General features: G+C 41.5%; 1 protein-coding gene across 3 annotated transcripts in view; it reads right to left on the bottom strand.

The window, feature by feature from the left end:
* Positions 1-864: 864 nt before the first annotated feature.
* The window catches only part of LOC145526208 (uncharacterized), a 418885-nt gene continuing 394102 nt past the window's right edge, over positions 865-25647 (bottom strand). For 2 of the 3 annotated variants that reach the window (XM_081541331.1, XM_081541321.1), the window contains 2 exons: positions 10012-10100; positions 5619-8841 (listed from right to left, as the gene is read on the bottom strand). The gene's annotated coding sequence lies outside the window, so the exon portion shown is untranslated. Of the gene's footprint in view, positions 4358-5618; positions 8842-10011; positions 10101-25647 lie in introns of those variants that run through there. The other variant, XM_081541326.1, reaches the window with a different exon arrangement.

Raw genomic sequence — 25647 nt, forward strand, 5'->3', positions numbered from 1 at the left:
TAAATTTTGCAATAAGGAGTTCATGATCTGAGCCACAGTCAGCTCCCAGTCTTGTCTTTGCTGACTGTATAGAGCTTCTCCATCTTTGGCTGCAAAGAATATAGTCAGTCTGATTTCAGTATTGACCATTTGGTGATGACCATGTGTAGTCTTCTCGTCTTGTTGGAAGAGGGTGTTTGCTATGACCAGTGCATTCTCTTGGGAAAAGTCTGTTAGCCTTTGTCCTCCTTCATTTTGTACTCCAAGGTCAAATTTTCCTGTTACTCCAGGTATCTCTTGACTTCCTACTTTTGCATTTCAGTCCCATATAATGAAAAGGACAGCTTTTTGGGGTGTTAGTTCTAGAAGGTCCTGAAGGTCTTCATAGAACCATTCAACTTCAGCTTCTTCAGTTGAAGAGGTTATATTATAATTATCTGTATTATAGTTACAGATAATACTATTTCAATCCTTACTCTGTGCCTGACCCTAACTTAAGCATGTTTCATATAGTATCACATTTAATCCTTGTAGCAACCCCTGAGGTAGACATTACATAACTTTTTTTCATTTTCAGATGAGAAAATTGAAGCAGAAAGAAGTAAAGTGAGTTTTTCAAGATCTTATAGCTCATAAACGGTTGTTGCTATTGTTCAGTCACTAAGTTGTGTCCGACTCTTTGGGACGCCATGAACTGCAGCACGCCAGGCTTCCCTGTCCTTCACTATCTCCCAAAGTTTGCTCAAACTTACGTATATTGAGTCATAAATGGTGGAGTCAGAATAAGAACCCAGGTACAGTCCTGTGAGATCGACAACAGGACTTCCCTGGTGGCACAGTGGATAAGAATCCATCTGCCAATGCAGGGAATGCAGGTTTGATTCCTGGTTGGGTAACTAAGATTCCACATGCTACAGAGCAACCAAGCCCATGCACCACAACTACAGAGTCTGTGCTCTAAAGCCCATGAGCTGCAACTACTGAAGCCTGTGCCTAGAGCCTGTGCTCCAAAAGAGAAGCCATGGCCATGAGAAGAGTAGCCTCCACTCACCTCAACTAGAGAAAGTCCACACAAAACAAAGAAGACCCAGCACAATCAAAAAATAAATTAATAAATTTTTTTTAAAAGAGCAACAATAGTTGTACTAGTAGTAGTCATATTTAGCACTTATGAAGTGTTGACTATATAAATTGCTGGTTATCATACATTAATTATCTCTTTTTGTCTTCACAACCGATCTATGACATACTTAGTATTATCATCATTTTTTAGATAAGGAGACTGAGACTTGACTAAGATCATATTTTAGGCTATGGGAAAATTACATAAGGTCTCTAATTATAAAGGCTTTTGATTTAAGTAGGCAATTATGCTAATATTAGGTGAGGTGATCTGATGTTTCATTTAACTGGCATCATGGCAGAATGAGGTACAGTTATCTTTACAGAAGTAAGTTTTCTAGACTAGCTCATCTTTACTACTTTGTGGGCCTAAATTTTTAAAGTACAGGTGTAACTGTATGAAGGTAAGGAATCATTATGAATATCAGCTTTGATTCTGTGCCTTCCTTTGGCAATGGACCAGAGACTCCTGAGGGGTGTAGGCCTCTTTTTCCTTACTAAATAATTCAAGAATGGTTTATATGTTTTATGTGGGTTTTCTTCTGTAGTTTGTAGGTTTTTACTTTGAATTTTCCTGTCTTCTCCTTGTCAAACCAACACTTTTTTTTTCCCCCTCAAAAGAATCCTTGAGCTTGAGTCCGTTTCTAGACATCTCCCTTTTGGTGACCTATATATACTATTCCTCTTCTGTGCTCATAAGAAACTAGACTACCCAGTTTGATTGTATGTTGTATAAAATAAGAGCAAAACCTGGGTTCCTAGACCTTTCATGTGTTTTGATGGTTCCAAATGCTTCCTCGGCTCACTTGGACCTGACTGGCCCTGCCCAGATAAATCAGGGTGCTGCACAGGCTTTGTTCCAACAAGTGAGATGTTCCTAAGAGACTATGGCTTTTGAGAGTTTGGAAGTTTTAATGCCATTTGTTATGAGGACAATTTGCTTACGGGCTTTCTTTTCATGTATTTTTACATTTGAGATCTCTGCTCTTAACTCCACTTTTAAAAATCCTTTAGAGGAAACCAAATATGCCTTGTTCCAATTCCAGTAAGGTTGCTTTGAATGTTTTGAACTTGCAGTCATGGTTGAGACAACCTAATTTGAAACACATTTGGAAGTTCAGCTGAGCCTAACCTAAGTAGTTTCAATGATTTCTCATAAGAGTTCACTTTTTTGTTGTTGTTTTTTGTCTAAATTCAAGCCCCAGCATAGTTTATATTCTTCTGTAGTTGAGACATTGATCCGAGATAAAATAGCGAAGCCATCAAAATCATATTAGAAAGAGGGAAAAGGGGAAAAAAGGAAAGGAGAAAAAAAGAGAGAGGAAATGTTTGAGAAGAAAAAACACAAAGCACTGTTCTGTAGACTAAAATCAGTTCAATAAACTATGATAGGCGCTAAGAACCAGTCTAAAGGACTGACGTGTAAATCCTCCCAATCACACTCACAATAAAGTTCAAATTCTGGGCCCAATCACTTGCCTACATCTCTAGGCTCTTCTCCCACCCCTCCTGGCCTTGTAATATATGTAGCAGTCTTCCAACGACCATGTTGCTGGCCCGCACTCCAAATCGACAGGTGTAGGACATTCCTCTGTTTTGAATGTCCCTATGACCTCTGCCTTTTTTTTTAAATCAGGCAAGCTCTTAATCATTCTTCAAAACACAGCAGAAGTATGACCACTTCTGAGAAAGTTCTCTTCTCCAAGAGGCACTGAACCATGCTGGACACTGGATGTCACCATGTCCATTTTTGTACTCCTACTTTATCTTCTGGAGTATTCTTATTACAAAAAAAAAATCCATATGTTTACTAATTTGCAAGCTCTTAACTAAAAAGTTTGTTTATCATTACTGTTGTCATGATACTGGACACATAACAGACAAACAATACATATAGATTAACTTTAAATTTGAGTTATAAGAGAGTTCCTATTCTCTGGGAACTCACAAACTAGTGGTGATACAGATTCATGCATTTGAAATTCTAATATGAGATGAGCTACAACCAAGGTTCTAAATAGGGTGAATGCATTGATTAATTAGATCATCTGTGGAAAGTTTATACAACTTAGGTCTTGATTGAAGAGACATGTCTGCTAATATCAAAACTCAAGCCAACTCAGAAATAAACCCTGACATATACAGTCAAAAATTTTTGATAAGGGTGCCAAGACCATTTAGTGGAGAAAGAACACTGTTTTCAACAAATGTTGTTAGGGAAACTGAACATCCATGTGCAAAAGAATGAAATTGAACACTTACCTTATACCATAAACAAAAATCAATCCAAAATTGAATAAAGACCTAAATGTAAGAGCTAAAATCATAAAACTCTTAGAAGTAAACATAGGAGAAAAGCTTCATAACATTGTATTTGACAATAATTTCTTGGATACAATACCAGAAACACAGGCAATAACTACAAGAAAAATAGATACATTGGACTATATTAAAATCAAAAAGTTTTACGCAAAGAACACTATCAACGGAGTGAAAGGCAACCCATAGAATGGAAAAAATATTTACATGTCATATGTCTGATAATAGGTTAATATTCAGAAGGTAGAAAGAACTCTGACAACAATCACCAAAAACAATCCAATTTTAAAATGGGCAACAACTTGAACAGACATTTCTCTAAAGAAGACATACAACTGGCCAATAAGCACACGAGAAGATGCTCAATATCCCAAGGAAATTGCAAACCTACAATGAAATACCACTTCACACCCATCAAGATGGCTGCTGTTAAAAAAAACATAAAAAACAAAAGAGAAAATAAGAATTATTGGCAAGGATGTGGGGAAATTGTGCACTGCTCGTGGGAATGCAAAATGGTGCAGCCATTACGAAACACAGTATGGTTGTTTCACCAAAAATCAAAAACAGTTACCACATGACCCCAAAATTCCACTTTGGGATATATATCCAAAAGAAGTTAAATCAGAGACTTCGATATTTTTATTCTCTTGCTAATAGCAGCATTATATTCATAGCAACCAAAACATAGAAAACTCTCATGTCTACTGCCAGATGAACGGATAAACAAAATTATGTAAACCAAATATCAGCCTTATATTTGATAAGCCTTAAAAAAGAAAGAAACTGACACGTGCTACAACATGGATGAACATTAAAGACATCATTCTAAATGAAATAAGCCAGATGCAAAAGGACATACAATGAATGGACCCACTTACCTGAGATATCCAGAGAAGTCTAATTCAAAGTGGCAGGAAGAGATGGTTGTTGGTCTCTGGAGGGAGGAAAAACAGGGAGTTACTGTTTAGCGGCTACAGAGTTTCAGCTGGGGAAGATGAAATAATTCTGGAGATGGATGGTGGTGATGGTTACACAACAGTGTAAGTGGGCTTAATGTCACAGAACTGTTCCCTTAAACATGGATAAAATGGTAAAAGTTACATTATAAGGTAGGGCTAGTGGTAAAGAACCTGTTTGCCAATGCAGGAGACCTAAGTGATGTGGAATTTGATTCTTGGGTCAGGAAGATCCTCTGGAGGAGGGCTTGGCAACCCACTCCAATATTCTTGCCTGGAGAGTCCCCGTGGACAGAGAAGCCTGGTGGGCTACAGTCCATGGGGTCACAAAGAGTCAAACACAACCGAAGTGACTTAGCATTCATAGATATATTGCCACAATTTCAGAAAATTAAAAAAAAAACAAAAAACAAGCAAAAATATTCCCGTCATTTTTGTCACCCTCTTGTTTACCTGTTACCTTATAGGCTGAATGCAGGAACACACTGAAGAAGCTGGTAAGCATCTGGCTTCCATTTAGTTATGTTAAGCAAGGTGGAAGGGAAGAAATCCGCTTGGTGCCATCATGCCGGAGGTTTGCTGACAACTCTCAGCTTAGAGCCCAGGTGAACTGGCTCCAGACCCCATACCGTGCCCTAGAGGCACTGTCATTCCCCAGTGAGGAGCAGGCAGACGTCTGGTACGTGTCTAAGCTTCGGGCTCCTGGTGTAGGCCTCGGGAGACGACACCTCTAAGGTGCCTTAGCTAGGCCTCTCCTCCCCTGACTGTGGAGCGTCTGAACTTACTATGGGCGTTAACAGTTACCATTCCACAGCCAAAACGGGATAAAGTCAACTGGCTGTGATTCAGGACTGAAAAGGAAAGCTTCACCTTCACCAGCGAGCGTCCTTCCACCTTCCTCCTCCACCCAGGAAATGCAACAAACTACTGGGTCAGAGGTTTCTTTCCTCCCCACGCCCGCCCCCACCTCCTAATGCAGTGCAGGTGTGGGAGCGGTCCATCCAGGCCCTGAGAAGAGGGGTGAAGGGCAACAACATTCCTGAGAAATTCAAGCTCTTAAATTTACTTCTGTTCATTCGCCACAGAGTTTTTGGTTATAGTAGGGAATCAGCAAAACTTTTCCTGCAAAGGGTCAGATAGTAAATATTTTAGGGTTAGGAGGCTGTAGAGTCTCTCTCACAATTATTCAGTGTTGCTCTTATAGAACAAAATGGGCCAGAGGCACATAAATGGATATACTTGTGTTCCAATAAAACTTTATTGGTGGAAATAAAAATTTGAATTGTATATAATTTTAACATGTCTCAAAATATTATTTAAAAATTTTTTCAACCACTTGAAAAAAAAAAAAACATTATTAGCTTGTGGGCCTCACCATATTTGGCCTATGGTACTTCCTTTGCTCACCCCAAGTCTAAATACTTTTAATCTTCCTACTTTAAAAAATTAATGTAGCTCACTTGTTCTTGAAGCAAAAGACCTAGGGGTAATTTACTCAACAAAATTCAGCAGAACGTGGTGGTTAAGAGCATAGACTCTAGGAACAGAATGGTTGAGTTTAAACACCAGCTTCTGCCACTCACAAGTTATTAAGGAATTACTTACACTCTCTAAACCTGTGTCTCCTCATTTACAAATTGAAGCTGACAACAATAGAACCCAGCTAGTAAGGTTGTTGGGTCAGGTGGTGCTGGTGGTAAAGAACCCACCTGCCAATGCAGGAGACCTAAGAGACATGGGTTCCACACCCGGGTTGAGAAGATCTCCTGGAGGAGAAAGTGGCAACCCATTCCAGTATTCTTGCCTGGAGAATCCCATGAACAGAGGAGCCTGGCAGGCTATCATGCACAGGGTGGCACAGAGTCGAACACTACTGAAGTGACTTAGCATGCACGCAGCAAGGTTGAATCTATACACGTTGAATGCTTAGATCAGTACCTGGTGCCTTATAAATGTCAGCTATCTTCTCAATGATGCCAAGCCTGGTATTAGGTCCTTTATTCCATGTATGATGGCCATTTGATAAGCAACAGATTTCATATAGTTAAGGTAATTTGCTCTAGGTTAAAGCAATGGCTGGTTTTAGCCCAGGTGATCTGATGTGGGCCAGGTGTCTCCCTTTCACTCAAACCATACTGCCTCGTCATTCCCTTCAGAGACACTCCTGCAGTTTTTGACATTGTGGACCCTATATTTACAACAAATTTCCTTTTTCTCTTGCTTCCATTATTCTTCTTCTGTTGATTCTCTTCTGATTTTCTCTGCTGTTCTCAGGGGTTTCTCTTTCTTCCCTTATCTCTCTGTAAGTTTGGGCTTCTCCATTGCTCAGGTCAAAGACGTTTACAACAGTCCTCCAGGGTCTCATTCATGGTCCTGGCTTCAATTATGAACAATCACCTTTTTGTAAACAAATCCCAAAGATAGTTGTGACCTATCTTCCCAGCCCCATTTTTTTTGTGTGCTGGACTCAGATATTTCCGGAGGGCATCATGACAGATTTCAACCTTGCACTGATCTGGCCTCACTTTTGAGCACTGCCACTCATCACTGTGGGATCCTGGGAGAATCATACAACCACCCTGAGCCTCGGTTTAGACATCAGTAACGTAGAGGTAATAATAGTAACCACCAAACAGAGTTGTTGTAGAGATAAAATGCGATGAATATGACAAAATTAAGAGGGCTATTCACTCTTTTTTTTTATTCATTCAACAAACATCTACTGAACACCTCAGAGGTCCTATTCAGTGCATTCCAGATAGTGGATGATATTACTAAAGCCCTATATCTCTTCACTTCAGCATCTCTCCTTGGAAACATCTCTTCTCTATATTTGCCCTCTGCCCACCTTCCAGTCTTCTAGATTTCAGCCTATAGTTCTTAGTAATGCTACTTGCTGTCATCCCCTACCTTCCAAATATCAAATATTGCTTCTCTTTTCCTTTCTTTCTTTCCCTTTTCCACTGTTACCATCCTAGAACTAAACCCGGATGATCTCAAACCTGGATTCTTCTTCCAAGCCAATCCTCAAATTTTTATTTTATTTCAACTTGGAAATTAGCATCCAGGAGAGTTTTGGACAGGGAAGGAAAGGATCAGAGGAGTCGTGCTTTCTGAAGCTTAATTTGCACTCCCCGTGAATTGAAGTGGGAAGAGGCCTAAAAGGAGACAGATGAGGAGTTTTTAAAACTTAAATATGAATTGATAAAGACTTACAGGTGTTGATGTTAGGTTCGGAGAGGAGAAAGAGCAGGCTGTAAGAGGGATTTTTGAGGTGTCTGTGTGGGACTGAAATAGATGTGGGTTTTCAACATGTCACCCCAATTTAGAGGCTTAGTAACTAGAAGACTAATGATACTTTTTCACAACTTTTGCAGCATCTGTTTATCATCTCTGCTCCTCATATGTGTAATTTCACCTACAGTCTGGTGTAGGTTATTTCAAGTATGACTATCTTTCTCTTCCATTAGGTTATGAGCTCCATAAACCATGGTTGATGTTTCTTCATCCTTTTCTTTTTATTTCAAAATTTGCTTACCCTGAGTCTAGGCAGTGCTGATAAGTGCTTTAAAATATCCGTGGCTAATTGAGTGTTTGGATGGTATTCTAGGGTAGGTGGCTGTTTTCTTCCTCAGAGCATTAGATTTAGGTCAGCTAGGTCAGTTTGTTGCTGAAGTAAGCCTATTCCATGAAGAAACATATATATGATTCAAACATTTAGATGATTCACAACATTTCTTTTTATGAGTGAACTCTAACCCTCATGACAGCTCCCAGAAGAACCTGGTGATCCACTCCCATTGAGCCTGAGACAGAGAAAGTAGTGATGAAGCCTGAAGCCTGAGAGCTCAGCAGATCCTCTCAATGGAAAGGGTTGTTCATTTTTCTGAATCCCTTGTCCTCATATGTGTACTTCACCTGCTTGATGCTTTCCCCTCTTAACTAATAAACTAACACTTGTGTGTGTGCCAAGTCGCTTCAGTCGTGTCTGACTCTTTGTGACCCCATGGACTGCAGCCCGCCAGGCTCCTCTGTCCATGGGGACTCTCCAGGCAAGAATACTGGAGTGGGTTGCCATGCCCTCCTCCAAGGGATCTTCCCGACCCAGAGATCAAACCTGTATCTCTTATGTCTCCTGCATTGGCAGGCAGGTTCTTTACCGCTAGTGTCACCCAGGAAGCCAGCACTACACCAAAAAGACGCCTGTTCCCTGACCCACTTCCTATAAGACAAGGTCAGCTCATGTTGCATTTAGGCCGTGTAGCGGGTCCAGGCAAATGCTCTTGTGATTCCTTGAAGCTCGGCTTCAAACAGTGTGGTATACGTATGAGGTCCTGGAAACCCACAGCTGCAGGCAGAGCAGGCTAGTCTGTGGCAGGAGGGCACATGGGTGGATCTTCCTGAGCAGCCTCTGAGCAGATGGCCAGTCTAAGCATCCGGGCGCAAATCACTCCAGTCACATCTGAAAACCAAACAAGATTCTTTAGAACTGTGAAGTCTGGAGAGTGTTATGGGTTCTGTGCGATATCAGAGAAATTGTTTCACATCCTTCCTTCTGAGGAGGAAAAAAAACAAACAAAAAAAACAGGGCAGTAGCCAGGATCAAGAAGATCAAGGCTAAAAAGTAAGCCTGACATTGGTGGGAGGCTGGGGTTCTAGAAAAAGAGAAGGTAGGAGTCTAGAGCCAATTTAAAAAGTAAGTTCTCTGCTAAGCTGGGAGTAAAGGAGAATATCCAGGGATACAACTAGGCAAAATCACGAGGCAGATGACAGATCGGGGTAGAGGAATTGATTTTAGTCTTGCTGGCATCTTCAGGTTATCTTGGGCTGGTGACCTAATCAACAGAAAGAACTGACTGACTTTCCAAAATGGTGGAGTCAGGGGCTCTCCTAGCAAACACAGGCCTAGGTTTAAGTTCTGCATCTACACTTCACCTGGGTGTGACCTTGGAAAGGCACATCACCTCACAGAGGCTAGGATTCCTCATCTGCAAAATGGGTAGGATATGCCTATTCTCAGGGTTATTGTGAAGGTTAAATGAATTAATGGGTGTGACCTTGGAAAGGCACATCACCTCACAGAGGCTAGGATTCCTCATCTGCAAAATGGGTAGGATATGCCTATTCTCAGGGTTATTGTGAAGGTTAAATGAATTAATGGATGAAAGACTCAGCTTAACCCAGTCCAGTGTGGCAAATAGGACATTCAATCAATAGATGCTCTTTTATCTTTCTCTCTCTCTCTGCTTTTCACAGGACAGATAGGGCTCCCAAAACCCCATAAAGGGCAGAATTCTTTCATTGCTGCCTCTATGCAGATAGGAGAGAGGCTTGTCAAGAACCGTGAAGGATCTGAAACATTATGTACTATTAAGCTTACAAATTAACCTGACTTGTTTTCATGGATGCTGAAAAAAATGCGCGGGACTCTCCTAGATCAGAGAAGGACTTGATTACTTGTAGTGCAGCAAGCAACATGAGTAGCATCATATTTGCATTGTTTCCCCAGGTCCTAATTCCACAGGGCAATGGGAAGAGAGGCAGGTGATGGCTGAGCACACGTGGGGTATATTACAGGAGAGGAGCCTGAGCTTAGAGACCCCCAGTTTTGTCTAATGAAGAGTCAGCGTACCTGCCCTGTGCTCCAGGTTCTTTCTTTCTTTCGATGCTATTTGCTGTAGAGACATGCTTGAAAAGATGGAATGAAGGCAGTCACCGCTCCTGCTTGCCAGACGTAAAAAATATGAGACAGACACATGGAAAACCATTTCCCCAAAGGCATAACAGAAGTAGTCCATTTCCTTTCTGTCCTTCTACCAGTCTCATTAACAGAGGCAGGCTTTCTGTACAACATCACTTTGCTCTGTGAACACGGGCGTCTCCCACATCACATGTGCCCTGCATCCTGTTCCTCTTCATCTCCTCCCATCATGTGGTGCACCCCCACCAAGAACTTTTGGTACCCATCATGAGTGACTTTGAGCAGTGGCAGAGCCCACAGGCTGCTGGTGACCAGAACAGGACTTTGCCCTGGGAATCTAGTTTAAGTTTCCATGAAGAATGTGAGAAGAGAGGAATTGAGGCAAGGAAAAAAGTCAAGGGAGGGAGTGAAACATCTCTCCTCTTCTCTCCACACTTGGGCAACAGTTGATCCCAGCTTGGAGGTGAAAACTGAGCCAAACTGGTTTCACTGAATTGGAGCAGGAAATTTCAAGAGTCTCATATATCCCCCTTCAGGTGCACAGGCCCAGGGCCAGCTGGATGCCTGCAAGAGGCCACCTACATGGAGTTATTCAAGGGACAACATGAACTCCACCTGCTTTCAAATATCGCCCTGCACCTGACATTTCCATTATGGTCTTTCCTCCAGGAAAGACGTGGTCCCAAAAGGACCCTGTTCCAATATAAACATGCTCTCTGGGAGAAACAACCTCGGCTATTTATAAATGCTCTCAGAGGTGGCCCATGCATTGAACACACACGTTTGGAGCACCAACTCCATGCCTGACATTGTGTGAGGCACTGGCCTTCAAGTGTGATCAGCTGTAGTCCTTGCCCAGAGGAAAAAGGCAATTCAGATGCAACGTTACATGCTTCGTGAATTACAAGAATTACAGGTTGACAGAGCAGCATAGAGAAGGGGCACTTCATCTTAGTTCAGAAGACCAAGAGGTGTTTTTGATGGGAGTTCATTTTAATCTGAGACCCCTATGGGTTAAGTGTTTCTCATCTCTGTTTTAGAGGTGAAGTGACTGAAGCTTAAAGAATCAAAATGGCTTACCTGATGTTCCTTGCTATGTAAGTGACAAGATCAAGACACATACATATTTTGACAACAGTTTAGTGGGTTATGGTTATTAAAGTTTTCCCACGTTGTTGTTTAGTCGCTGAGTTGTGTCCGATTCTTTGGGACCCCATGGACTGCAGCCTGCCAGGCTTCCCTGTCCTTCACTATCTCCCAGAGTTTTGCTCATAGGGCCTTAGGAGACAGTATCTATGAAAGATGAATCTTAACTGTGGTGGGAGATAGAGAGGGATCAGGTGAAGACAAGCATGTGGGTGGGGTAGGGAGCAAGGTCCAGAGGAAGTAACACTGCTTGGAAAAGGCCAGCCCAGAGGCTGGGTGCTAGGGCCATGGAGGAGGAGTAGATGAGGCCTGAAAACAGTGGCTATTGTGATGGAGGATTTTTGGGTGAAAAAAAATTTGAATAATAAGTTTTAAAGGAGAAGTTATGATAGAAAGTTTTATGTGAGCAGCAAAACCTAATTCTCCCTAACTTATGGTTTTGTCCAAATCAGTGCTCCATGTAATAGCCATTGTCACTACTCCAGGAAGCAGGAGTCCAGCACTTTCTGAATACCCAGAGAAAAGAGGGAGAATCCAATCAGAGTAGCCAACTCCATGCTGGACTCTTCACAGGAACTGAACAAGGGATTTCCCTGGTTCTTCTCCAACAACCCCCCTCTCCATCCTCTGTCAAGGTTTGCTCTGTTCCAGAGGGAGTTCAAGTATTAGCGGATGAGAATTTACTTCTCCACTATGCCTTGACCCCGTAGGAGCCTGGAGTTCCCTGCTAATGGCCTTGGCATTTGGAATGAGCACAGTGACTTGTGTACCTTAGCAGCAGACTCAGTTCTGAAACAAGAACAGAAAAAAGTGGAAACCGTTTTGAGTTGGACCAGGGCTTATATCATATACTATGGCTTGAAACTTCCTCTGACTCTTAAAGCCAAGCCAAACTCGTTTGAGTTTCAAATATCACCATTTAGCAGTTGATGGGCCTGGGCCTCCCTTCTCTTCCGACTGAACTCTCGGCCAACCTAGGCAACATTTGGATTCAATTTGAGATAGAAAAATTGGGTGAGCTCCTTGCCAAATTCCTGTGAATCTGTGTCAAACTCAGTGATTTAGGCTAAGAGTTGGGGTGTGGCTGAGTCCCTGGAGGAATTCTGTGGTTGCATAATCCACAGGAAATGAAGCAAAGGGTATTTTCAAAACTACCTCCAAGGAAGTGGGCTGTAGAACCTCAGTCTTATGGGGCCCTAGATTTCAGAGCTTTCACCACAGAGTTTAAGTGTTCCCATTGAACTTAATGGCCTTCCAGGACTTGCTTAGCCATCTGTTCATTTTTCTTCTCCATTACCCCCAATCTATAGGTTATTATCGATTTTGAATGAGAAGAAGTGGGTATATAGGGATAATAAATTTCTTCCTCCAAGTCAAGAAGATGGTGCAACTGGACTGCAGACCTTACTTGATGAATTATGTTGTGTGTAATCCCCTAAAAACTTGGTCTCTGAACACTTCAAAATTTGTTTTTCTTTTGTTAGGTGACTACAATGCCAACACAGAAGTCACAATATATCTAGAGAGATGGGAATGCCATATATCAGCTCTTTTGAAAAATGAATCTGGAGAGGAGATTTTGCAGGTGATGAGTTTTTTAGGCATGCTCTCAAGAATGGTACCCTTTAAGGAAGGGAAGCAGGACTGGGCAAAGGGCTGCATTCACAAGTGCGGGCCTAACTGATGTCACAGGGAAATCTGGAGCACTGAAAGGCTATGAATGGTTGTCTGGAACTGTGGTATCGGATCTGGGCAGTCATTAGATGTGAGCCTCTCTGGGGAGGGGACATGACCTTGGGCAAGGGAGTCTCCTTTGACAGAAAGCAATTTCCAGGGAAGGCTCAGATGTGGGAAGTAGGTGGCAACACTTTGGGTAGCTAGGGCACCTTGGTTCTAAAAGGAACCACAGTATCCACTATGGAAGGAAAAGTAGAACTGTATGCTGAAGACCCAGAGTTCTGGGACCAGTTTTATTGAGGTCATGTCCAAAGTGATGAAAAATTGTTCCTAGAACAAGGAATGGGGCCCACCGACATCTAAGACTCCAAAGACTGAAGAGGCAGAGAACCAGAAGATGGCACCCAGAAGTAAACCACTCCATGATCCTGCAAGTTATATAGGAAATAACCCAGGTTTGATGGATGGTGGGAAACGACCAAGAGCAAACAAGTGTCAGCCTGTGAAAAAGAACATGATTTAGCTAAGATGACTGTGGAAATTTCCAGAACTAATTGAAAATATATAAGCCTTGAGTTATTTCTGAAGCATCCTAGAGTCCCTACTTTCTTCCCAAAAGCTACTCTGAGGCTTCCCAGAGGCTTAACCTGAGTGCTAACATGGTACCCCCAAGGCCAGCCTGCCCACTGGAAGATCCCTAGGGTAGGGGTCAGGAGACCTGAGTTTGGGGATCCAATTGGCCAATTGGGTAACTTTGACCCAACTAATTCTTTATCTTTACCTATTTTCCTCATCTCTTCCCAACACTAAAATTACTGAAAGATGCACTCATTGTCCTGCACTAGATAACAAAGTGAGCATTTACATTTTTTAAAACATGGAAAAACATGAAGGGGGATTCAAAAACAGGCTTCCTCATCCTCTCTTTTCTCTCCTTTCCCAAGCTAACATTTTATGGTATGACTATTATGCTGTTTAGACACTTCTTTTCATTTGTTATTATTGTCTTTTTGTTAACATCTCTTCAGTTCAGTTCAGTTCATTTCAGTCACTCAGTCATGTCCAACTCTTTGCAACCCCATGGACTGCAGCACGCCAGGCCTCCCTGTCCATCACCAACTCCCAGAGTTGGCTCAAACTCCTGTCCATTGAGTCGGTGATGCCATCCAACCATCTCATCCTCTGTCATCCCCTTCTCCTCCTGCCTTCAGTCTTTCCCAGCATCAGGGTCTTTTCCAGTGAGTCAGTTCTTCACGTCAGGTGGCCAAAGTATTGGAGCTTCAGCTTCAGCATCAGTCCTTCCAATGAATATTATGATTTCCTTTAGGATTGACTGGTTTGATCTCCTTGCAGTCCAAGGGACTCTCAGGAGTCTTCTCCAACACCACAGTTCAAAAGCATCAATTCTTTGGCATTCAACCTTCTTTACAGTCCAACTCTCGCATCCATACATGATTACTGGAAAAACCATAGCTTTAACATCTCTTCACCTTGAGCAAATTCTTTTTTCAGACCAACTCATGGTTCTGTGAACATGTCTGGTGTTTTCTAACCTCTATGTTCCTGCCAAAGTTATTCCAGCCACTGAGAATTCCTTCCTGTCCATTTCAGAGCTCTCAAAAAAGTGCTGATCATTAAGACCTATCTCCATGGCACTTGTACCTGGTCCTCAAGTAACATCACCCACATTCCATCGTAGTTAGCCACTAACTTCCATTCATTCATTCACTAAACCTCCTTTTTGAAATCGTTTCAATTTTTTTCCCTTCCTTATCCTAAACTAGGCAAGAGAGATTTGGGCTCAAATTTAGTCTCTCCCAGTGACTAGCTTTGTGATCTTAAATCAGTAATGGACCTGTCCGAGCCTTAGTCTTCTTATGTGTAAAACAGGACCAATAATGGTAACTATCCTAGTGGATGAGATGATATTTAGTATAGAGTCTGGCATTTTATAAACCTATGTATGTTCACTTGAAGATGGTGTAGGATGGGGCTGGTGTGCATTAGCCGAGGACTAACTCCCCACAGCATTAGCAATAGGTCCTGATTCCACACAGTGCCAGCGCCAATGGACTGAGAGCAATAAAGAGCACTGAGGTCATTTGTTTTAACTACCAGTGTAACTCCACTGAAGAGAATAACCTGATTTTTCAAAAATGTAGGGTGGAAAATTGTCCACACTAATTTACAAGACTGAATTATATTCCAGTCAGCACTTAATTATTCATATGGGCATTTTCCACTTCTAGGTTATCAGTGGAATTCTTTCCCCTCTATTTCAGGCTCCTTCTCCCTGCCACCCAGCATGTGGCTGGGCCACATCCCCCTTCAGCTATTTAGTGTGGGCTTAGGGAATGCAAACTCATTTTAACTTTTTCCTGAGTGCAACATCCCTGGGAAGGAAAATCTGAATCCCCCAAAGCCATACAAAGCATTCCAAAGTAAAATATAAGAAACATTTTGATTGTTTTTCTGTTTTGGATTATCTGTGCCACTATTCATTTCCTTTTTTGTGAATAATCAAGAACTGGCTATATTATGGTTAACAGGACTTTCAAATTGCTGAGAAAACTCTGCAGGGCACTGAAAAGTTTTAAGGGTAAATTCATAATCCCCAATATTTTACACTTAATAGCACATACTGCGTTGGACAAGTGGAGTAGAAGAGGTAGGGAGTTCCAACAGTTCTAACTTCAGATATGTCTTTTAAGGGCATTTCAGCCTCAGCTGTTTCAAATCATATCAAGCCAGTGCTGATTAAAATCAGATAAGGCCCCTGAGACAGAGGAAAGGAAAAAGAAAACTCCATCTTGAACTGCAAATAATTTTTTTTCAATCAACTTATACAAATGTATAAAAAGAAGAGAAGAAAGATGATGATTATTATTTTTTTTTTTTTAGCCAAGGAATTTCTTAGCAGCATTAAGCCAAATGCAGGCCCCACACCCTTTAATCATTTTAACCCCAGCCATCTGAATGTCCTGGACCGTGTGCTCCAAGCTCTGATAAGCACACAGCAAAAATAAGCTAAATGGAACATTCTTATTGCCTCATGATCTTTAGAGTCCACATTATTAAGACACTTATCCAAATATTGCACACGGGTTATCTTTAATTCCAGCTTCAAGAGACCTAAGGCCACCTAGTCAGTAATGGAGGGGCCTCTGAAATCCAGAGGCAGCTTGTGGTGGAACAGGGGATTTGAGCTGGAATTCCAAGCCCTTAGGCCCTTTCCTTGGTTGTATGCTCCCAACTTAGCTCCAGCAAGACCTTAAAAACTCTCAGGAAAGCAGACTCCTGGCTTTTTCCTTTGCAAGGTTAAATTCAAGGCAATATAAACAAATTCATTTCGTTTGTCTAGTTCTCTACTGTACTAAGCACAAGTAATTAAGATACAGGGTACAAAGATGAATACAATGTAATTCCTGCCTTCACACAGCTCATAGTCAGAAAAGGATGCTCAAGAGCTTGAACTTGCACCATTAACTCTACTGGGGCACAGTTAACGCCTCTACTTTCAAGAATGCCTTTCTTCAGAGGAAATTGACACACCTCAGAGGTCTTGACTCCTTCAACCCCCACTGACCTTTGCTTCCTTTGCGTTATTACAGTTAAACAATAAAAATGAAATGATAATAGTGCAAGCTATTTTGCCTTCCTTAACAATAATAATAACAGCTAACACTCTTTACTTTTTTTTTTAAAGATTTTTTTGATGGGGACCATTTTTAAAGTCTTTATTGAATTTTTTACAATATTGCTTCCTGGTTTCTTGGCCAGGAGGCATGTGGGATCCCGACCAGGGATCCATCCCATATTTTCTGTATTGAAAGGTGAAGTCTTAATCATTGGACCACCAGGGAAGTCCTATAGCTATCTAGCATTTATGATATGCTAGGCATTCGTGCCTAACATTTAACATCTATAATCTCACTCAGGGAATGTTCACAACAGCTCTTTGATTTATATAATTTTATTAACATGTTGTATTTTATAGATGAGGAAATTTCAACTTGGAAAACTTACTGTGTCCATGATCACACAGCATGTAGGACTGAAACTCTTGTTTTTTCTATACCAAGGTTCAGGTTCTTAATCTCTGTGTTATCCAGTCTTTCCAAGAATGTCATTCTCCCATAACAATATCATAATTTTGCAGAGTGCTTTACAGATGCATATAGAGTTTATTCCTTGTTATCTGGTCATTTAATTACAACAGTCTTGTGTGGTTGTTTTAATGTTTCATTTGTTTTTTCTCTTCTCTACTAGGGCATAGAGATTTGCAGCAGATAGGAGTTAAAGGAAAGAAAGCAAAATGAAGGAAGAAAGGGAGAGAGGGAAAAAAGACAATCTGCTGAAGGAGAGATTTAAGGTCAGGGAGAGGTCACATTATTGACCAGAAATGTATTAATATGTCTTTTGTTACTCAAATGTTATTGTCTGGAGACGTATCAATATGTTTTTAGAGTGACACAATTAATGCCACCATACAAAGTTGTTAGAGCTTAAAATTGATCTGAAGAAGGAAATGACAACCCACTCCAGTATTTTTGCCTAGAGAATCCCATGGACAGAGGAGCCTGGCAGGCTACAATCCATGGGGTCACAAGAGTCGGACACAACTTAGTGACTAAACCAACCAAATAATTGATCAAGGGTTTGTTATACAAATTCTGATTGTTATCATTCACATTTTGTTCTGTTAGGTTTTTGTTCCAACCTTGTATATATTATAAATGTGAAATTTTCAAAAATGATGCATTGTGAAGTTTTGAGTAAAGAATTTTATGCAGATACTTGCTCTGATTGTCCAAGCAACCTATTTACTAGTGTCTAGGAGATTATAGTTCTTCAGAATATAGTTCTAATTCAGACTATGTGAATATTAGACCAACAAAAAGACAAAAAAACCTTACTAATTGATTCTGATATAGAAAGTGAAAATGAAAGTCACAATGCTGGAGAACACTCCTTTGCTTCTACAGAAGAGTAGATTGAAGGTAACATTTCACGAAAATTAGAAGACTTGGTGGCTCAGACAGTAAAGGCTCTACCTGCCTACAATACTGGAGACCCGGGTTCAATCGCTGGGTCAGGAAGATCCCCTGGAGAAGGGAATGGCTACCCACTCCAGTATTCTTGCCTAGGGAATTCCATGGACAGAGGAGCCTGGCAGGCTACAGTCCTTGGGGTCACAAAGAGTCAGACATGACTGAGCGACTAACACAACAACAACAATAACAGGTATGTCAGGTGTAACTACTTAATGCAATAACCTACAAAGTGTTAATGAAATAGAATTAATTTTTGGCCAGCCAAAGTAAAAACCACTGGCCATAGGCAATAGTTTCTGCAAAAATCCCCCAGTAAGAAATGAGGTAAGCAACTGGTCTGAAGTTGTAAGAAGTCAGTTACAGTATGAGAAGCAGAACCCAGCTCTTGGATTCCAGACTTTACCATCTTTTCGCTGAGTTATTGATTTGAGGGATAAAAGCACAGTATTCTTTTTTTGGATATAAGTGTGGGGTGAAGAGAGATGAGAAACTATATCACATCAAGGTAAGAAATTTAGCTTTAGGGCACCCACTAATTCTCTGCAGGAAAGAAAAAAGGTGTCTGACATGATAAAGTCACATAATTTGGGCAGGGTCTATTGTTATTCATGGCAACAGTCACATACCAAGCATTGCACACATAGATGGAAGGGGTGAGAGATGGGGATCTCTGAGAAATGCATGAGAAGAATGTGAGAAGTGCATGAAGAAGAAGCATTAAATACCTAGGATCACAGCAAAGGCAGTGCTACTGTGAATTGTAATGAAATAAAGAAGGCTGATAAAGGAGTCAGAGATGAAGAATTTGTTCTAAATGCCAAGGGGAGGAAAGCTAATGGTTGTTGCTATTAGGATAGGACCTTCTGGAAGAGTATTTCTTTGTCTTGCCCCAATACCTAACCCCTTGACTCTGGATTCTTTTATAAACACATTTTTAATAATCAAAGGGCTTCCCAGGTGGCAGAAAAACTGAAGAGCCTCTTGATAAAAGTGAAAGAGGAGAGTGAAAAAGTTGGTTTAAAGCTCAACATTCAGAAAACTAAGATCATGGCATCTGGTCCCATCACTTCATGGCAAATAGATGGAAAAACAGGAGAAACAGTGGCAGACTATTTTTGAGGGCTCCAAAATCACTGCAGATGATGACTGCAGCCATGAAATTAAAAGACGCTTACTCCTTGGAAGGAAAGTTATGACCAACCTAGACAGCATATTAAAAAGCAGAGACATTACTTTGCTAACAAAGGTCCATCTAGTCAAGGCTATTATTTTTCCAGTAGTCATGTATGGATGTGAGAGTTGGACTATAAAGAAAGCTGAGCGCTGAAGAATTGATGCTTTTGAAATGTGGTGTTGGAGAAGACTCTTGAGAGTCCCTTGGACTGCAAGGAGATCCAACCAGTCCATCCGAAAGGAAATCAGTCCTGAATATTCTTTGGAAGGACTGATGCTGAAGCTGAAACTCCAATACTTTGGCCACCTCATGCAAAGAACTGACTCATTGGAAAAGACCCTGATGCTGGGAAAGATTGAAGGCAGTAGGAGAAGGGGACGACAGAGGATGAGATGGTTGGACGGCATCACCGACTCAATGGACATGAGTTTGAGTAAACTCTGGGAGTTGGTGATGGACAAGGAGGCCTGGCGTGCTGCAGTTCATGGGGTCGCAAAGAGTCGGACACAACTGAGCAACTGAACTGACTGAGGTGGCACTAGTGGTAAAGAACCCATCTGCCATGCAGGAGACATAGAGACTCAGGTTCGATCCCTGGGTCAGGAAGATCCCCTGGAGGAAGGCATGGCAACCCACTCCAGTATTCTTGCCTGGATAATCCCATGGACAGGGGAGCCTGGTGGGCTACAGTTCATAGGGTCGCAAAGAGTCAGACATGACTGAGGTGACTTAGCACGCACACACAGAATAATCAAAAGAAGAGCATGATATCAAATTTAAGGGTAAAAATGTCACCCATACATGACTGGAAGGAAAAAGTAGGTGTGGTATTAGCAGTAGGTTTGAAAAAAGTGAAGACGAATGGGCAGAAATGAACACAACCTTACAAGGAAGAATCAAATAATCAATGGAGAGGACTTGACTGTGCCTGGAATATCTACCCTTTTTAGTTCCCTCACCAAACCTCAACCAAATAGCTCTTCTAATCCTGTCTCCACCTCCTACCTTAAAAGTTTACATAGCCTAATGACTGTCTTCTTAGACATGAAGCTGCCATACCGATCCTTTCCTGAGCTTTTCACCCTAAAAATTTACTTATCTTGGAAATATTAATAAGGAAAACATAACCAATGGAAAAATCTCCAAAGTCTAGTTCTATTCTCTATACATTCTTCTCATTAGGTCCATGTAGCTGTTGTCTATTTCAGATTATAAAACTGTAAAGTGGAATAACTATGTCATATATTCTTTTAGAATGACTCCCAGTAAAGATATAAAAGCCTCTGTTGTTGTTCAGTCACTCAGTCGTGTCTGACTCTTTGGACCCCATGGACTGCAGCACACCAGGCTTCCCTGTCCTTCACCATCTCCCGGAGCTTACTCAAATTCCTGTCCAATGAGTCAGAGATGCCATCCAACCATTTTGTCCTCTGTCATCTCCTTTTCCTCCTGCCTTCAATCTTTCCCAGCATCAGGGTTTTTTCTAATGAGTCAACTCTTCACATCAGATGGCCAAAGTATTTGAGTTTCAGCACCAGTCCTACTAATGATTATTCAGGATTGGTTTCCTTTAGGATTGACTGGTTTCATCTCCTTGCAGTCCAAGGGACTCTGAAGAATCTTCTTCAACACCACAGCTCCTAAGCATCAATTCTTCAGTGTTCAGCCTTCTTTATGGTCCAACTCTCACATCCATACATGACTACTGGAGAAACCATGGCTTTGACTATATGGACCTTTGTGGGCAAAGTAATTTCTCTGCTTTTTAACACACTGTCTAGGTTTGTCATAGCCTTTCTTCCAAGATCCAAGCATCTTTTAATTTCGTGGCTTTTAAGGTTGGTTCATAATGAGGCTGAAGAGGAAAATGACAATGACAGTCACCATGAGGGTAGACATTGGTATTACGTGAGCCATGGGGAGGATGGCTAGCATCTAGCTGCCTCATAGAACATAGGCAGCTTGATGTCGACACAAAAGACTGAGTTTTGGAGTATGAGACAGAGGCAAATTCTAATCTTGCTCCTTCTTATTCTGTGACCACAGCGCAGGGTTTATTCCATGGCCTCATGACATGACTGAGGGCCACTCCTACCAGATATGAACTATATGCGTGCATGCATGCTAAGTCACTTCAGTCATGTCCAACTCTGTGTGACCCTATGGATTGTAGCTTGCCAGGCTCCTCTGCCCATCAGATTCTCCAGGCAACAATACTGGAGTGGGTTGCCATGCCCTCCTTCAGGGGATATGCTCGACCCAGGGATCAAATCTGCGTCTCTTATGTCTCCTGAGTTGGCAGGCAGGTTCTTTACCACTAGAGCCACTTGGGAAGCCCCCAAATAAGAACTATATCTGTTAGGGGAAGCACACTGATTGAAACCGCCCACCCTGGCCAGGCACTATAGTAACTATTTGCGTGAGTTGTTTCACGACAGGAGGTCCCGGTAAGGAACACAGAACTAATAAGCTTCCACCAACCAGAGGAGTTCGGGAAAGGTCAAAAGGAGACACCACCTGTCTGACCACCTCCCAGAATCCTTCTCTCTGGCACCCATCTTGGCTGAACAAGGCGTGCACCACCAGGAAGGACTCTGAGTCAGATGATTGGCTAAAGACAACCCGGAAACTAATCTCATCACCATAAAACCTGAGACTGCAAGCCACGTGGCAGAGCTGTTCTCCTGGGTTCCCGTAAGGGAACCTGCTCTCTGCCTGGGTGCCCTTTCCCAATAAAATCTCTTGCTTTGTCAGCACATGTGTCTCTTCAGACAATTCATTTCTGAGTGTTAGACAAGAGCCCAGTTTTAGGCCCTGGAAGGGGTCCCCCTTCCTGCAACAAATGGCGACTCTGGCGAGGATTGTTCTTCACTGCAACTGACATCCTGACCACTCAGGGTACTCAGGAGCCAGCTTGCCTGCCAATGGACCAGACCCAGCAGCCGCAACTGGGACCCTTTTGTCCCTGGTCTCCTCCTGATGTGGACAACTGGCCAGAGTGCCCTGACTGGTAAGGAACAAGAGAATTGATTGACCTCTCTCCCCTTTCCTCTTTCTTTCCTCTCCTTAACCCTTCCTACCCTTCCCCTTTTTTCTAGTCACCCAGTCGTGGACGCAGGAATCTGGTCGAAGGGCCTCAGCCTGAGCTGAGGATTGGAGACTGATCACCTCCTCTTGGCAGAGAACTCGAATTCTGGTTCTGTTCTGGTCTGGTTTCTGGTAGGGCCGAGTTCCAGTCCTCCCTTCTCCAGAGGCCCAGGTGCCTGGGTATCTGCAGGTGGCAGCAGACGTCTGTAAGGCCACCCCTTTGGCCCCCTCTCCCGCCTCCTCCTCCTTGTTCTTTCAACCTGGCTTTCTTTCCTCCCTTTGAAATCTTTGAAGACCTGAGATATTTTCGTTTACTCTGTTAGTACTTGGATCTGAAGTTCTGTGTCTATAGGAGGTTTTCTGAGAGACTGTATTCTTGTTTTTAAGGGAGTGTCTGATGAGGACTACCAGGTTTATATGTGTGTTTTAACTCTGTGTTCTGTGTTGTGATTTTTGATGGCTGTTCTGCTTTGTCTGGCCACCATTTGGTTTAGACCTGCCGCCATTTTGTTAGAACTTGATTTTCTGTCCCTGTGCCTTGAGACCAGGGCTCTCAGGAACACTTATCTAGACCATCTCTAACTCCTGAGACTGAGAAAAAATGGGAAAAAGCCTTTAAAATTTTTATTTATTCCAACTGTTTTTTATAAACTAGTAAATTTTATATTGTAATATCTAATTGATGACTAAACTTAGAAAATGAAGCTAGATCTTGCATTGTGTCTGTCTAAATATGTCTTGGTATGTCTTTGTCTCTGGGTAATATTTTTGAGGTTAATTTGTAAATGAGCTCTATTTAATTGGCTTAAAGAAAGGTAAGCACTTACAAATCAAATAATTCTAAATTAAACAATAAATTCCAGGTTCATGTGAACTGATAAATATTCAGTATTAAATACCTGATATTAATGTTTGTTTACCTGTCTAATATAGACATGTCTTAGAGTAATTAACATTAAGTAGAATATTTTCATTGTACTTAGGCTTAATATAAATTAAATATTATCATATCTGTTACAAGTTTGTCAACAAGGAAATTACCTCGAGTGAAGAAACTTTTAAAAAAATGTAAATGAGATATGAGCTTTTATATAAACCCTATTAAGAATAATTATTCTTTAGGAATATCTGTCTAAAATAGTGTCTCTAGATTGGCGTAACTTGAATTTCTAAGGGTTGTGCTAAGTGTGCTAAGTCTTGGAAGTCTATTGAATAGTTAGGTAATTTCCAAATAAAATAAGATTTTGAAACAATTACTACTAAACACTAATTTCCTTTTACAGAGAAACTAAAGAGATTTGGGACTATAAATGAATAATGTTTGGTGCCATCCTAAAATGTTCTAAGAAAGCAAAGGATTTAGAAATTATTACTGGTATTTATGCTCACCAATCTATAAAATGCTAATATAAAAGTTAGTTCTTGGTTGCTAAAGGAAAGTAGGAAGTGTGTTTTCAGTAAAAAAAAAAGTACGAAAAAATACTAAAAAGAGTTATGCATGATCAGGATTTTCTAAAATTGGATTACAATTAGTTAGATAAACGGATTTTGTTAGGAATGACACAGCATAGGAAAACTGGTTACAGCCAACTAGGTCCAAGATGGCGGAGTCGATTTTCACTAGACCTTGAGCCTCAGTATTTACACCCATTGTGACATATCAACAAGCTAAATGATACACCCATCAATATTTACTAAATCTGACCAAATGCTCTAAACCCTTTTAATATTTTGTTCTAAACCCTTTTGATATTTTTGACAAAACTTCCTAAATCGAATTCTTTTGAAGTTCCTTTGACCTCTAGCTAACTTTGGGGTGCTTCAGAGGCCCTCTGAAACATCCCAAAGAGAAATATTAAACTAATTGTGTCTATTTGGTTGGGTAAATTACATGAAAAATATTATCAAATGAGTAATAAATCCTCTCATGTTATAATGTATGGTCAGTTCAGTTCAGTCGCTCAGTCATGTCTGACTCTTTGTGACCCCATAGACTGCAGCACGCCAGGACTCCCTGTCCATCACCAACTCCCGGAGATTACCCAAACTCATGTTCATCAAGTTGGTGATGCCATCCAGCCGTCTCATCCTCTGTCGTCCCCTTCTCTTCCTGCCCCCAATCCTTCCCAGCATCAGGGTCTTTTCCAATGAGTCAACCCTTCGTATGAGGTGGCCAAAGTATTGGAGTTTCAGCTTCAACATCAGGCCTTCCAAAGAACACCCAGGGTAGATCTCTTTTAGGATGGACTGGTTGGATCTCCTTGCAGTCCAAGGGACTCTCAAGAGTCTTCTCCAACACCACAATTGAAAAGCATCAATTCTTCGGCGCTCAGCTTTCTTCACAGTCCAACTCTCACTTCCATACATGACTACTGGAAAAACCATAGCCTTGACTAGATGGACCTTTGTTGGCAAAGTAATGTCTCTGCTTTTTAATATGCTATCTAGATTGGTCATAACTTTCCTTCCAAGGAGTAAGTGTCTCTTAATTTCATGGCTTCAATCACCATCTGCAGTGATTTTGGAGCCCCCAAAAATAAAGTCTGACACTGTTTCCACTGTTTCTCCATCTATTTGCCATGAAGTGATGGGACCAGATGCCATGATCTTAGTTGTCTGACTGCTGAGCTTTAAGCCAACTTTTTCACTCTCCTCTCTCACTTTCATCAAGAGGCTCTTTAGTTCTTCTTCATTTTCTACCATAAGGGTGGTGTCATCTGCATATCTGAGGTTATTGATATTTCTCCCGGCAATCTTGATTGCAGCTTGTGCTTCCTCCAGCACAGTGTTTCTCATAATGTACTCTGCATGTAAGTTAAATAAGCAGGGTGACAATATACAGCCTTGACGTACTCCTTTTCCTATTTGGAACCAGTCTGTTGTCCCATGTCTAGTTCTAACTGTTGCTTCCTGACCTGCATACAGGTTTCTCAAGAGGCAGGTCAAGTGATCTGGTATTCTCATCTCTTTCAGAGTTTTCCACAGTTATTTTGATCCACACATTCAAAGGATTTGGCATAGTCAATAAAGCAGAAATAGATGTTCTTCTGAAATTCTTTTGCTTTTTCGATGATCCAGTGGATGTTGGCAACTTGATTTCTGGTTCCTCTGCCTTTTCTAAAACCAGCTTGAACATCTGGAAGTTCACGGTTCACGTATTGCTGAAGCCTGGCTTGGAGAATTTTGAACATTACTTTACTAGCGTGTGAGATGAGTGCAATTTTGTGGTAGTTTGAGCATTCTTTGGCATTGCCTTTCTTTGGGATTGGGATGAAAACTGACCTTTTCCAGTCCTATGGCCACTGCTGAGTTTTCCAAATTGGCTGGCATATTGACTGCAGCACTTTCACAGGCATCATCTTTCAGGATTTGAGACAGCTCAACTGGAATTCCATCACTCCACTAGCTTTGTTTGTAGTGATGCTTTCT

Source organism: Giraffa tippelskirchi, chromosome 11, assembly GCF_054371585.1.
Source record: "Giraffa tippelskirchi isolate mGirTip1 chromosome 11, T2T-mGirTip1v1.2.pri, whole genome shotgun sequence".
NCBI lineage: Eukaryota > Metazoa > Chordata > Mammalia > Artiodactyla > Giraffidae > Giraffa > Giraffa tippelskirchi.